Raw genomic sequence first — 13,726 nt, 5'->3', positions numbered from 1 at the left:
CAGCACCTTGGGAGGCCAAGACAGGTAGATCACCTGACGTCGAGAGTTCGCAACCAGCCTGACCAACATGAAGAAACCCTGTCTCTACTAAAAATATAAAATTAGCAGGGCATGGTGGCACATGCCTGTAATCCCAGCTACTCAGGAGGCTGAGGCAGGAGAATCACTTGAACCTGGGAGGTGGAGGTTGTGGTGAGCCAAGATCGCGCCATGGCCCTCCAGCCTGGGCAACAAGAGTGAAACTCCTCCTCAAAACAAAAAAAAAAGGAAGAAAGAAAGAAATGTAATCCCCACAATCCCCATGTGTTGAGGGAGAAATCCAGTGGGAGGTGATTGGATCATGGGGTTGGTTCCCCCATGCTGTTCTCACAATAGTGGATGAGTTCTCACAAAATCTGATGGTTTTATAAGTATTTGGCAAGTTTCTCCTTCACTCACTCTTCTCTCTTTTCTGCCACCATATGAAGAAGGTCTTTGCTTCCCCTTCACCTTCTGTCATGATTGTAAGTTTCCTGAGGCCTCCCTAGTCATGCAGAACTGAGTCAATTAAACCTCTTTGCTTTATAAATCGCCCAGTCTTGAGCAGTTATTTCCAGCAGTGTGAGAACCAACTAATACAGTTAATTGGTAGCAGTAGACTGCTAAAAAGATACCCAAAAATGTGGAAGCAACTTTAGAACTGCGTAACAAGCAGAGTTTGGAATAGTTTGAAGGGCTCAGAAAAAGACAGGAAGATGTGGGAAAGTTTGGAACTTCCTAGACACTTGTTCAATAGTTTTCACCAAAATGCTAGGAGTGATATGGACAGTGAAATCCAGGATGAGAAGGTCTCAGATATAGATGTGGAACTTACTGGCACCAAAGGTCACTCTTGCTATGCTTTAGCAAAGAGACTGGCAGCATCCTTCCCATGCCCTGGAGATCTGTGGAACTTTTAACTTGAGAGTGATGATCTGAAATTGGAACTTACGTTTAAAAGGGAAGCACAGCATAAAAGTTTTAAAAATTTGGCCAAGTGCTGTGGCTCATGCCTGTAATCCCAGCAGGTTGGGAGGCCGAGGTGGGTGGATCACGTGAGGTCAGGAGTTTGAGACCAGCCTAAGGGAGGAGACCACCCCTCATATCATCTTATGCCCAATTTCTGCCTCCAAAGAAAGAAGAAGTAAAAACTAAAAGGCAGAAATGAAATCCACAGGCAGACAGCCCGGCGCCGCACCCTGGGCCTGGTAGTTAAAGATCGACCCCTGACATAATCGGTTATGTTATCTCTAGATTACAGACATTGTAGAGACGCACTGAGAAAATCCCTATCTTGTTTTGTTCTAATCTAATTACCGGTGCATGCAGCCCCAGTCATGTACCCTCTGCTTGCTCAGTCAATCACGACCCTTTCACATACACCCCCTTAGAGTTGTGAGCCCTTAAAAGGGACAGGAATTGCTCACTCAGGGAGTTCAGCTCTTGAGACAGGTGTCTTGCTGATGCACCCAGCCGAATAAACCACTTCCTTCTTTAACTCGGTGTCTGAGGAGTTTTGTCTGCTGCTCATCCTGCTACATGACCAACATGGAGAAACCCCATCTCTACTAAAAGTACAAAGTTAGCCAGGTGTGGTGGCACATGCCTGTAATTCCAGCTACTCAGGAGGCTGAAGCAGGAGAATCACTTGAACCTGGGAGTTGGAGGTTGCAGTGAGCTGATATCATGCCATTGCACTCCAGCCTGGGCAATAAGAGTGAAACTCCATCTCAAAAAATAAAAATAAATAAAAAAAAAAAAAGTTTAAAAAGTTTGCAGCCTGACAATGCGAGAGAAAAGAAAAACCCATTTTCTGGGGAAAATTCAAGCCAGGTGCAGAAATTTGCATGAGTAATGAGAAGCCAAATGTTAATTGCCAAGACAATGTGGGGGGTAATATCTCCAGGGCATGTCAGAGACCTTCACAGCAACCTCTCCCAACAGAGGCCCAGAGTCCTAGGGGAAAAAAAATAATGTTTTTATGGGCCAGGTCTAAGGCCCACCTGCTGTGTGCAGCCTCAGGACTTGGTGTCCTGCATCCCAGGTGTTCTAGCTGTGGCTAAAAGGGGTCAAGGTACAGATCAGGCCATGGCTTCAGAGGGTGCAAGCCCCAAGCCTTGGCAGCTTCCATGTGCTGTTGGTCCTGTTGGTGTGCAGAAAACAAGAATTAAGGTTTAGGAGCTCCTGTCTAGATTTCAGAGGATTTATAAAAATGCCTGGATGTCTAGACAGAGGTGTGCTGCAGTGGTGGAACCCTCATGGAGAACCGCTGCTAGGGCAGCGCAGAAGGAAAACCTGGGGTTGGAACCCCCATGCAGAGTCCCTACTTGGGCACCACCTAGTGGAGCTGTGAGAAGAGGGCCACCATCCCCCAGACCCCAGAATAATAGATCCACTAACAGCTTGCACCGTGCACCTGAAAAAGCCACAGACCTTCAACTCCAGACATGAAAGCAGCCAGTGTTGTATCTAGGAAGTAACTGACTTCCTTTTGATTTTACAGGCTCATAGGTGGAAGGGATTTGTCTTCTCTCAGATTAGACTTTGGGATGTGGGTTTTAAAGTTAATGCTAAAATGAGTTAAGACTTTGGGGACTGAGAAAGCCATGATTGGTTTTGAAATGTGAAAAGACATGAGATTTGGTAGGGGCCCAGGGTGGAATGATATAATTTGGCTCTGTGTCCCCACCTAAATCTCATCTTAAATTGTAATCTTCATAATCCCCACATGTCAAGGGAGGAACCCAGTAGGAGGTGATTGGATCACAGGGGTGGTTTCCCCCATGCTGTTTTCATGACAGTGGGTGAGTTCACACAAGCTCTGGTGGTTTTATAAGTGTTTGGGAAGTTTCTCCTTCACTCACTCTTCTCTCCTGCTACCATGTGAAGAAGGTCTTTGCTTCCCACTTGCTTTCTGCCAAGATTGTAAGTTTCTTGAGGTCTCCCTACCCATGTGGAACTGTGAATCAATTAAACCTCTTTTCTTTGTAAATTCCCCACTTTCAGGCATTTTTTTATAGCAGTGTGAAAATGGACTAATAATACCTTATTTATATTTCTTTTCTTTCCTTTTTGAAAGATTTGAATAACTTTCAAAAGTTATTTGAACATATTTTTATTTTATTTTGTTTATTGCATATTTTAATATATCTTTTTTTAGTGGTCACTGTGAGATACCCACGTACATACTTAACCTTTTCATGGTGGTCCACTTAAAATAGTATTTTATTCCTTTAAATGGAATGTAGATGTCTTACCCCATATAGGTGCCTTTAGTCTTCCCTCTTATAATTGTTATAGTTGTTTTATATATTATTTCTACCTACATTAAAAACTCTATCAAGTAGTGTTACATTTTTTGCTTTCAACTGTCACACATATTTTGAAAAACTCAAGTGAAGAAGAATAGTCTGTTATATTTACCCAGATGTTTACCACATTTATTCTCTTCATTCCTGGTGTTTCAATTTCCTTCTGTTGTCATTTCCCATCTCTGAAGAATTTGCTTTAGCAAACGTTTTAGAGCAAGTCTTCTGGAAACAAGTTTTCTCAGTTTATCTTCATCTGAAAACGTGTTTGTTTTATCATTCCTGAGGGATATTTTTAAGGGATATGGAATTCCAAGTTGACAAGATTTTTTTCTTTCATCACTTTAAAAAATGTTGTTTCTGGAGTCTAATTTTTGATGAGAAATCTGTACCTATTTGTGTCATTTTTCCCCTAAAGATAATGTGTTACTGTTTTGCTGATTGATTTCTACATTTTTCTTTGTCTTTAGTTATCAGTAACTGGACTATTATATGCCTGAGTGTGGATTTCTTGTTTTGAGGTTTGCTATGATTTTTTTAATGTGTAGGTTTAAGTCTCTCATCAAATTTGGAGAAATTTAGGTATTTTTCAGAAATATTGTTCAGCATTTTATCTTTTCTTGTCAGATTTCACTGATACAAATGTTAGTCCTATTTTTTTAATAAGTTCCTGAGGTTCTATTGACATTTTTGTACTTTTTCTCTGACATTTCAATTGAGTAAGTTTTATTGGTGTATCCTCAAGCCCCCTGATTTTCTTTCTTGCCATTATTCTTCTACTGAGATCATCCGGTAGTTATTTTTTCTTTTTGTCATGTTTTCAGCTCTAAAATTTTCTCTGATTTTTATTTAAATATTCTATCTTTTTACAGAAAATTTCTATTTTTTCATTGGCCTCAAGAGTATCCATAATTGCATGCTGTAAGATAATTCCAACATCTGTGTCATGTTGGCATCGGCGTTGGTTTCTTTTCCTATGTGAATTGTAACTGTTCTGGTTCTTTATTTGTCTTGTAATTTGGGGTTGTATCTTGAAAATTCTAAATATTAAAATTTTTTCTGGCTTCTGTTTACATCCTGTGGAAAATGTTAACTTTTTCTTTAGGAGATAGTTGAATTGGCTGGGTTAGGGTCACAAGTTTTGACCTGCCTTCTGTAGGCTGTAGTTTCAGTGCCAATTCCATTTGTAAATTATTTACAATTTATTTGAATCTACTACACATTTTTGCTGCCCAATTGGTCTCAAATCTGGGCAGTGGTGTATAATATCTACACATGTATAACTTAAGGATAGACCTAAAAATTTATAAATAATGTTATAAAGTTGTTTTTCTCAGTTCTTGTCTCCCCACAAACTTTCTGGCTCTTTCTTGCGCCTTAGGACTGCTTATTTTAGTGCTTTAGCTAAGTATCTGAGGTTTGGTTATGCACTTTTGCAACTTTATCTCCATCTAGAATTAGGAAGCATGAGGACAAAAAGCAAAAGCAGGACACCCTCTTGCTATGGCAGCACTACTGAGCAGGAGGATGTTTTTAGCTCCCTCGGGGTTTTCAGTCCTTAAGCTTCTTATTTCTAGTAGTTGCTTCATCACCAGGGGATTAATTAAGGGTTAGAGTTCTCAAGAACAAAGGAAGAAGAAAAAAAGAGAATGTATATACTCTGAGAGTTACATGATTTTCCACCCACTTTTTGCACAATAACTAGAGGACTTCTTTCTTTTTGCTCTCTACTTTTTACTTCTTAGTTCCTGGGGGATGCCACAGGAAAGGAAATGCAGAATACTTACCGTTGATTTGTTTGAACTTGAATTCTGGTCTTCCTTAATCCACCAGCTATTAGTTACTTTTCAGATTTCTTGAATTGTGCTTTCATTCTGCTAGCTTTGAGAGTTGTATTCAGTGGAAGAAATGCTGCAACTCCATTTTTCCCACAACCAGGACCCTATTCATTCTCTTTTTGAAAACAAGTGTCTATATTAGTCCATTCTAACATTGCTATTAAAAAAAAATAGCTGAGATTGGGTAATTTATAAAGAAAAGAGGCTTAAGTAGCTCACAGTTCTGCAGGCTGTACAGGAAGTATGAGGCTGACATCTGCTCAGCTTCTGGGAAGGCCTCAGGAAAGTTACAGTCATGGCAGAAGGTGAAGGGGACGATGACACATTACATGGCTAGAGCAGCAGGAGAGAGATAAGGGAGGTGCTACAAACTTTTATATAATCAGATCTTATGAAGACTCACTTACTTTCGTGACAGCAGTACCAAGGGTATGGTGCTAAATCATTCATGAGAAACCCACCCCAAGATCTAATTATCTCCCAGTACCCACCCCCAAAAATGGGGATTACAATTTAATGTGAAATTTAGGTGGGGACATATATCCAAACCACAATAGTGTCTATTGCTGTTCCATGTCTCTGTCTCACCATTTTAAATTAGGTAAATGAGAGCACACAACTTTTCCCTTTGTTCAGATCTCTGGGAAAAGATAAGACAAAATCAGAAGAACCATTTTAAATTAAGTAAATGAGAGCACACAAATTTTCCCTTTGTTCAGATCTCTGGATAAAGATAAGCCATAATCAGAAGAACCTCAATTGCAACTGGGCCTGAAGTAGATTATAAAGTATGGACTCAAAGCCTGATGCCATGATTGAACGAGACTGACATTCTTGATAGACAGTAAAAGTACTCTAAATATGAAAGGAGCATGAATCACGTGGGTTGTGACAGATGCACTACTCAGATCTTCTTCCATGGAGAGTATAATGGGGTGATAACTTCAGCTATGGCCCGTCTGATTCACCACTACTTGTGTGCAAGGTTATGCTTCCCATTTCAACAGCAGGATCACTAATGGAGTCCTATTCCTGTGAATCTCAGGATGCCTCAGATAAGCAATTTGGTTCAAAGCCTCCTCTTTGGCCTGAAAATATCTTTCTTAGAACTGTGCTATGATCTGAAATTCCTCCTGCTTAATCCTTCCCGATTCCTCCACAGGTTTCAGAGCTGGATCATATCTGAAGGTTCTCTGTGCCTTTTCTGGCTCTCTCCCCACCATCTCTCACAGCAATTTTCCTAGTATACTGATTACATGTCGAATCCCATCTTGAAAACTATTTTGAAGGACAAAAAAGAAATACAGGGCCCAAGGACAAACTGTAGTACATTGTCACACTATTGACCCTAATGTATTATGCCTCTCCTTATCCACTCTCTTGTATAGCTCTTTACTGCATCAGTCAGGATTGTTGAGAGAAACACAGTAACAGGACATATAGAGAGTGATTTATCTTAAGGAATTAAATTTTTATTTATGCAATTTCAGGAGCTGATAAGGGTGGAAACTCAGGCAAGAGTTAACGCTACAGTCTAGAGGCACAATTCTGCTCTTTGAGAACTGCGTTTTGCTCTTAAGGCACTCAACTGATTAAATGAGAGCCATGCACATTTCAAAGTAGTCTCCGTTACTTAAAACCCACTGATTGTACATGTTGACCATATTTACAAAATACCTTCACGAAAACACTTAGATTCATGTTGAGTAAATAACTGAGTGATATAGCCTAGTTAACACATAAAACTGACCATCACACTTACATTTACTTTGGGGTTAGCCATGTGACTTGTTTTGGTCCATGAGTCAGTAACAGATATTTGACAGTTACTCGCACATTAGGGCTTGTCTTTCTGGAACATTCACAGCATCCTGTGAAGGAGGCCAGCCTTCTTAAAGATTAAAGACAATATACAGAGAGATCTAACTGTCCCAACTGAGTCTAACTCTCAGAAGGTTGTGGACACATGGTTGAGCCCATCCAGGCCCTGCAAAAGAACACCCATGCTAACCACAGAATTGTGAGAAATATATCATTGTTACATCTAACATACTACCCAAATACATAATGTTTTCAAACATAATCGATTCTTTGGTTCTTATTCTTGGAAAATTATAACTGTCTCTTTATGAATTTTCCTCACAGTATTTCAAACAAAGAACCATGAGTTTCCAAGTATTTTTTTTTTTTTTTGATGGAGTCTCACCTATTGCAGGATCTGGCCAGCAGCCCGCAATGCAACAGGGCTCTCTCTTTGTTCCCAGGTGGATCGGCAGGTTGAGAAATAATAGACACACACAAGACAGTGAAAGCTGGGTCCAGGGTGGTCACCTCCTTCTGGTCCCGCAGTGCCACCAATGTACTGGATATACCAGCATTTATTATTAAGTTTAGTGAGGGTAGGGGTAGGTTAGTGAGGGATTTAGGGTCATTTGATTATGAGGTGAAATGGTCACTTGGGGATGAAGTAATTCTTTAACATAATATCTATATGCAGAAGTACGGTATACAGAGATAAGAATTTAAAATATAGTGTGTGCATCAGTAATTTCTAACAGAGCCTTAAAACAGAAACACAGTCTTTCCATAACCTATGATTACCAAGATATTAATCAGCAGTAACAGTTGTAGAAAAGCTGGTTACCAGCAATCCATAGAAACAGGATGTGAAGCTAGACAACCGGTTAGACCAGAAATTCTCAGAAGGGAGTATGCCTTAACCCTAAAGATGCCTAGAAGAGCTGTGGCAAGATGAGGGCATTTATAGCCCTATCTTATCCATATGGACAGATGCCCCTCATGCGTGCATTTATAGGCTCTCCACAAGGGTCACATTCCATTCCCAGAGCTATGAACATCTGCTTTTCTGGGATAGGAATCTTGGTGATGTGAAACCTCCCTGACTGCACGTCCATTCATAGGCTCTCTGCAGGGGGAAGCACATCACGCGCTGTTGGCTCATTCTGGCAGTTCAACCTGGCATTGTCTTTGCACAATCCTGCATGCATGCAATTTTATATTTACAATAATCAGGAGCATTTCATCTTTTATTCCATAGCAATAGTTTCAGGGGGTCTCCCTACACTCACCCTGTTGCCAGGCTGGAGAACAGTGGTGCAATCTCGGCTCATTGCAACCTCTGCCTGCCGGGTTCAAGCAATTCTCCTGCCTTAGCCTCCCAAGTAGCTGGGACTACAGGCATGTGCCACCACATGCAGGTAATTTTTGAATTTTTAGTAGAGACGGGGTTTCACCGTGTTGGCCAGGATGGTCTCAGTCTCTTGACCTCATGATCTGCCCACTTCAGCCTCCCAAAGTGCCAGTATTACAAGCGTGAGCCACTGTACCTGACCAAGGCAAAGTTCTTAACTGTTTCTCAACAAGAAAGTTCCAATTACTCAAGTTGAAATGTTTGATAATTTAGTATTTAGTTAGTAAAGACAAAGGGCTGCTTAAGGAATCATTGGCTTATAATGTTGACATTTCCAAGAAAAGTTAATGTGCTGAGCTCTAGAGCAACTGACATCACTGGGACTCATCTTGCCTGTGAGTTGAGTGATTCCAGCTGACTGTAACACCATTCTCTGAGGGCAATCTTCAGCACATACCTTTTCAAGATTAGAACCATTCATATACCTTTTCAAGATAGAACCATTCACTTTCATATATACACAATAAAAGTTTCTGTGATATTATTTTTGATATAATTTTTACAACTTTATATGAGCCATTTAATTACTGTGAACCAATCTAAAAAATATCTGCAAATATAATTGAAAGTTTTGGGAATATCTGGCTCTTATTAGAAGCAATTGAACACTGTCAGCCAGCCTTGGAGATTTTGCCTGTTGCAGTAGAATAATGATGTGTGGTGTTCCCATTCCTTTTTATCTGGAGATGGAATTTACTTGTGAAAATAGATCTTACTCATTAGGGCTTGTTATTCTTCTCCTCCTCTGCTTACCTCTGTATGCCAGTGAGATGGCTGTGACTAAAATGGAAGTTAAAGGAGTCCATTTGATCTGGGCTAGCACATTAATTCTTCACATGTGAATTAAATATATCTGTTCAGATATATAAATGCTAATAAGTATATTATTGATCATACAACTATTTCATGTTAGCAATGAAAAAGCTTAGTGTCAGAGATTGTCTAAAATACAATACTTCAAAAGGCCATTACATTTTGAAATGTGATTTATTTCTTTGGATGCAATTTCATATAGCACAGCTGACTTATGTAGGAAGAGATGGGGCCAGATCAACATCTTGAAATAAAATCTCAAAATACACCAAGATAGAACCTTTTTAAAGCATTAATCTCACAGGGCCTATAAAGCAATAACACACACACACACACACACACACAAAACAAGATATTCAGGCAACAACTAGCATGATGAATAGAACAGGACTTCATATCTCAATGCTAATGTTGAATGTAAATGACCTAAATGTTCCACTTAAAATATACAGAATGGCAGAATGGATAAAAATCTACCAATCAAGTGTCTGCTGTCTTTAAGAGACTCATATAAGGGCTCACATAAACTTAAAGTAAAAAGGTGGAAAAAGATATTTCATGCAAATGGAAATCAAAAGCAAGCAGTAGCTATTCTTATATCAAACAAAATAGACTTTAAAGCAACAACAGTTTAAAAAGACAAAGAGGGGCATTATATAAAAATAAAAGGATTATTCCAGCAGGAAAATATCACAATTCTAAATATATATGCACCTAACACTGGAGCTCCTGCGTTTATAATAGAATTACTATTAGACCTAAGAATTGAGACATGGCAACACAATAATAGTGGGGTCTTCAACACTGCACTGACAGCACTAGACAGATCAACAAAGAAAAAATGGACTTAAACTATACCCTAGAACAAAGAGACTTAACAGATATCTACAGAACATTCTACCCAACAACTGCAGAACATACATTCTTTTCATCAGCATGTAAAACATTCTCCAAGATAAATCATATGAAGGGCCACAAAATAAGCCTCAATAAATTTAAAAAATCAAAATTAAATCAAGTACTCTCTTGGACTACACTGGAATAAAATTGAAAATGAACTCTAAAAGGAATCCTTAAAACTGTAAATGGAAATTAAATAATCTACTCCTGAATGATCTTTGGGTCAATAATAAAATCAAGATGGAAATTTTAAAATCCCTTAAACTGAACAATAATAGCGACACAACCTATCAAAATCTCTGGAATACAGCAAAGAGTACAGTTCACAGAATTAATTGCCTACATAAAAAGTCTGAAAGAGCACAAGTAGACCGTCTAAGCTCTTACCTCAAGGAAACAGAGAAACAAGAACAAACCAGACCCAAACCAGCAAAAGAAAAGAAATAGCAAAGATCAGAGTAGAACTAAATGAAATTAAAACAAAAAACCACACACAAAAAATACACACACACACACACACACACACACACACACATATATATATATATGCTGATTCAAAAGATAAACAAGGGCCGGGCACGGTGGCTCACACCTGTAATCCCAGCACTTTGGGAGGCTGAGGTGGGTGGATCATGAAGTCAGGGGTTCGAGACCAGCCTGACCAACATGGTGAAACCCCATCTCTACTAAAAATACAAAAATTAGCTTGGTGTGGTGGCAGGCACCTGTAATCCCAGCTACTCAGGAGGCTGAGGCAAGAGAATTGCTTGAACCCAGGAGGTGGAGGTTGCAGTGAGCCAAGATCGCACCACTGCACTCCAGCCTGGGCAAAAGAGCAAGACTCCATCTAAAAAAAAAAAAAAAAAAAGATAAACAAAACAAAATCAATAGATCATTAGCAAGAGCATCCAAGAAGAGAGAAGATCCAAATAAACTCAATTAGAAATGAAATAGGATATATTACAACTGATACCACAGAAATGCAAAAGATCATTCGAGGCTACTATGAACACCTTTATGGATACAAACTGGAAAACCTAGAGGACATGATAAATTCGTGGAAATATACAACCCTCCTAGATTAAACCAGAAAGAAACAGAAACTAAAAAGATCAATCACAAGTAGCAAGATTGAAACAGTAATAAATAAGGGTCAGGACCAACAAGAAAAAAGTCCAGGACCAGATGGATTTACAGCTAAATTCTATCAGACATTCAAAAAAGAATTGGTACCAATCTTACTGACACTATTCCAAAAGACAGAGACAGAAGAAATACTCCCTAAATCATTCTATGAATCCAGCATCACCCTAATACCAAAACCAGGAAACGACATTTAAACAAAAGAAAACTACAGGACAATATCCCTGATGAACATAGATGCAAAAATTCTGAGTCAATAACTAGCTAACCGAATCCAACAGAATATCAAAAAGATAATTCGCCAAAATTAAATGTGTTTCATATCTGGGACATAGGGATGGTTTTACATACATAAGTCAATACATGTGATACACCACATTAAATAGAATTAAAAACAGAAATCAAATGAGCATCTTAATAAATGTAAAAAAATTATTTGACAAAACCAGCATCCCTTTATAATTTAAACCCTTAGCAAAATCAGCATAGAATAAAAATACCTTAAGATAATAAAAGCCAGTTATAATGAACCCACAGCCAACTAAATGATGAAAAGTTGAAAACATTCTCCCTGAGAACCGGGCGTGGTGGCTCATGCCTGCAATCCCAGCACTTTGGGAGGTCGAGTTGGGAGGATCACCTGACATCAGGAGTTCGAGACCAGCCTGACCAACATGGAGAAACCCCGTCTCTACTAAAAATACAAAATTAGCCGGGCATAGTGGTGCATGCTCGTATTCCCAGTTACTCGGGAGTCTGAGGCAGGAGAATCGCTTGAACCTGGGAGGTGGAGGTTGCAGTCAGCCAAGATCGTGCCATTGCACCCCAGCCTTGGCAGCAAAAGCGAAACTCCGTCTCAAAAAAAAGAAAAGAAAAAGAAAGAAAGAAAAGAAAAGAAAACATTCTCCTTGAGAACTGGACTGGAACAAGTCAAGGATACCCACATTCATCACTTCTACTCAGTATAGTACTGGAAGTTCTAGCCAGAACAATCTGACAAAAGAAATAAATAAAGGACATCCATATCAGTAGAGAAGAAGTCAAACAGTTGCTGTTTGCCTATGATATGATTGTATACTTAGAAAATCCTAACGAGTCATCCAAAAAGCTTCTACAATTGGTAAATGAATTCAGTAAAGTTTCAGGATACAAAATTAATGTAGAAAAATTAGTAGCACTGCTATACACCAACAGCAACCAAACTGAGAATCAAATAAAAAACTTAACCCCTTTTACAACAGCTGCAAAAAAAATTACTTAGGACTATACCTAAGCAAGGATGTGAAAGGGCCGTATAGGGACAACTACAAAACACTGCTGAAAAAAATTAGAGCAACACTGAAAAATGGAAACACATCCCGTGCTCATTGATGGGTAGAATCAATATTGTAAAAATGCCATACTGTCAAAAGCAATCCGTAAATTCAATGAAATTCCCATTAGCAATATCATTTTTCACAGAACTAGGAAAAACAATTACAAAAAAAAGAAACATGCATAGCCAAAGCAAGACTAAGCAATAAACACAAATCTGGAGGCATCACATTATGTGACTTCAAACTGTAGTACAAGGCTAAAGCTACCAAAATAGTTTGATACTGGTCTAAAAACAGGCATGTGGATCAATGGAACAGAATGGAGAGCCCAGAAATAAAGCCAAATACTTACAGTCAACTGATCTTCAACAACATAAACAAAAACATAAACATAAAGTAGAGAAAGGATACCCTATTCAGCAAATGGTGCTGGGATAATTGGCAAGCCACATGTAAAAGAATTAAACCGGATTCTCATCTCTCATTTTATACAAAAATCAATTCAAGATAGGTTAAAGACTTAAATCTAAGACTTGAAACTATGAAAATTCTAGATGATAATATCAGAAAAAGTCTTCTGGACATTGGTTTAGGCAAAGAGTTTATTACCAAGAACTCAAAAGCAAATGCATCAAAAACAAAGATAAATACATGGGATTTACTTAAACTAACAATCTTCTGCACAGCCAAAAAATAATTAGCAGAGTAAATAGACAAATCACAGAGTGGGAGAAAATATTTGCAAACTGTGCATCTGACAAAGAACTAATATCCAAAATCTACAAAGAACTCAAACAAATCAGCAAGAAAAAAAAAGAATTTCATCAAAAAGTGGGTTAAGAACATAAACAGATAATTCTCAAAAGATATACAAATGGCCAAGAAATATATGAAAAATGCTCAACATCAGTAATTATCAGGGAAATGAAAGTCAAAACCACAATGCAAAATCACCTTACTCCTGCAAGGATGGCCATAATTTAAACATAAAAAAAATAATAGATGTTGGTGTGGATGTGGTGAAAAGGGAACATTACACTGCTGGTGGAAATATAAAATGGTACAACCACTATAGAAAACAGTATGAAGATTCTTTAAAGAACTAAAAGTACAGCTACCATTTGATCCAGGAATCTTACTATGGGGTATCTACCTAGAGGAAAAAAATCATATTGTGAA

The 13,726-nt window shown here is 38.6% G+C and overlaps 1 long non-coding RNA gene across 1 annotated transcript in view; it reads right to left on the bottom strand.

Moving 5' to 3' along the window:
* LOC108582061 overlaps positions 1–13,726 on the bottom strand; it is a 39,474-nt gene that overhangs the window by 22,090 nt on the left and 3,658 nt on the right. The gene's annotated exons all lie outside the window — the stretch shown is intronic.

The sequence above is a fragment of the Papio anubis genome, chromosome 1, assembly GCF_008728515.1.
Source record: "Papio anubis isolate 15944 chromosome 1, Panubis1.0, whole genome shotgun sequence".
NCBI lineage: Eukaryota > Metazoa > Chordata > Mammalia > Primates > Cercopithecidae > Papio > Papio anubis.
Note: the sequence above shows the minus strand (reverse complement) of the source record. Positions and strands in the feature narration are given on the sequence as shown.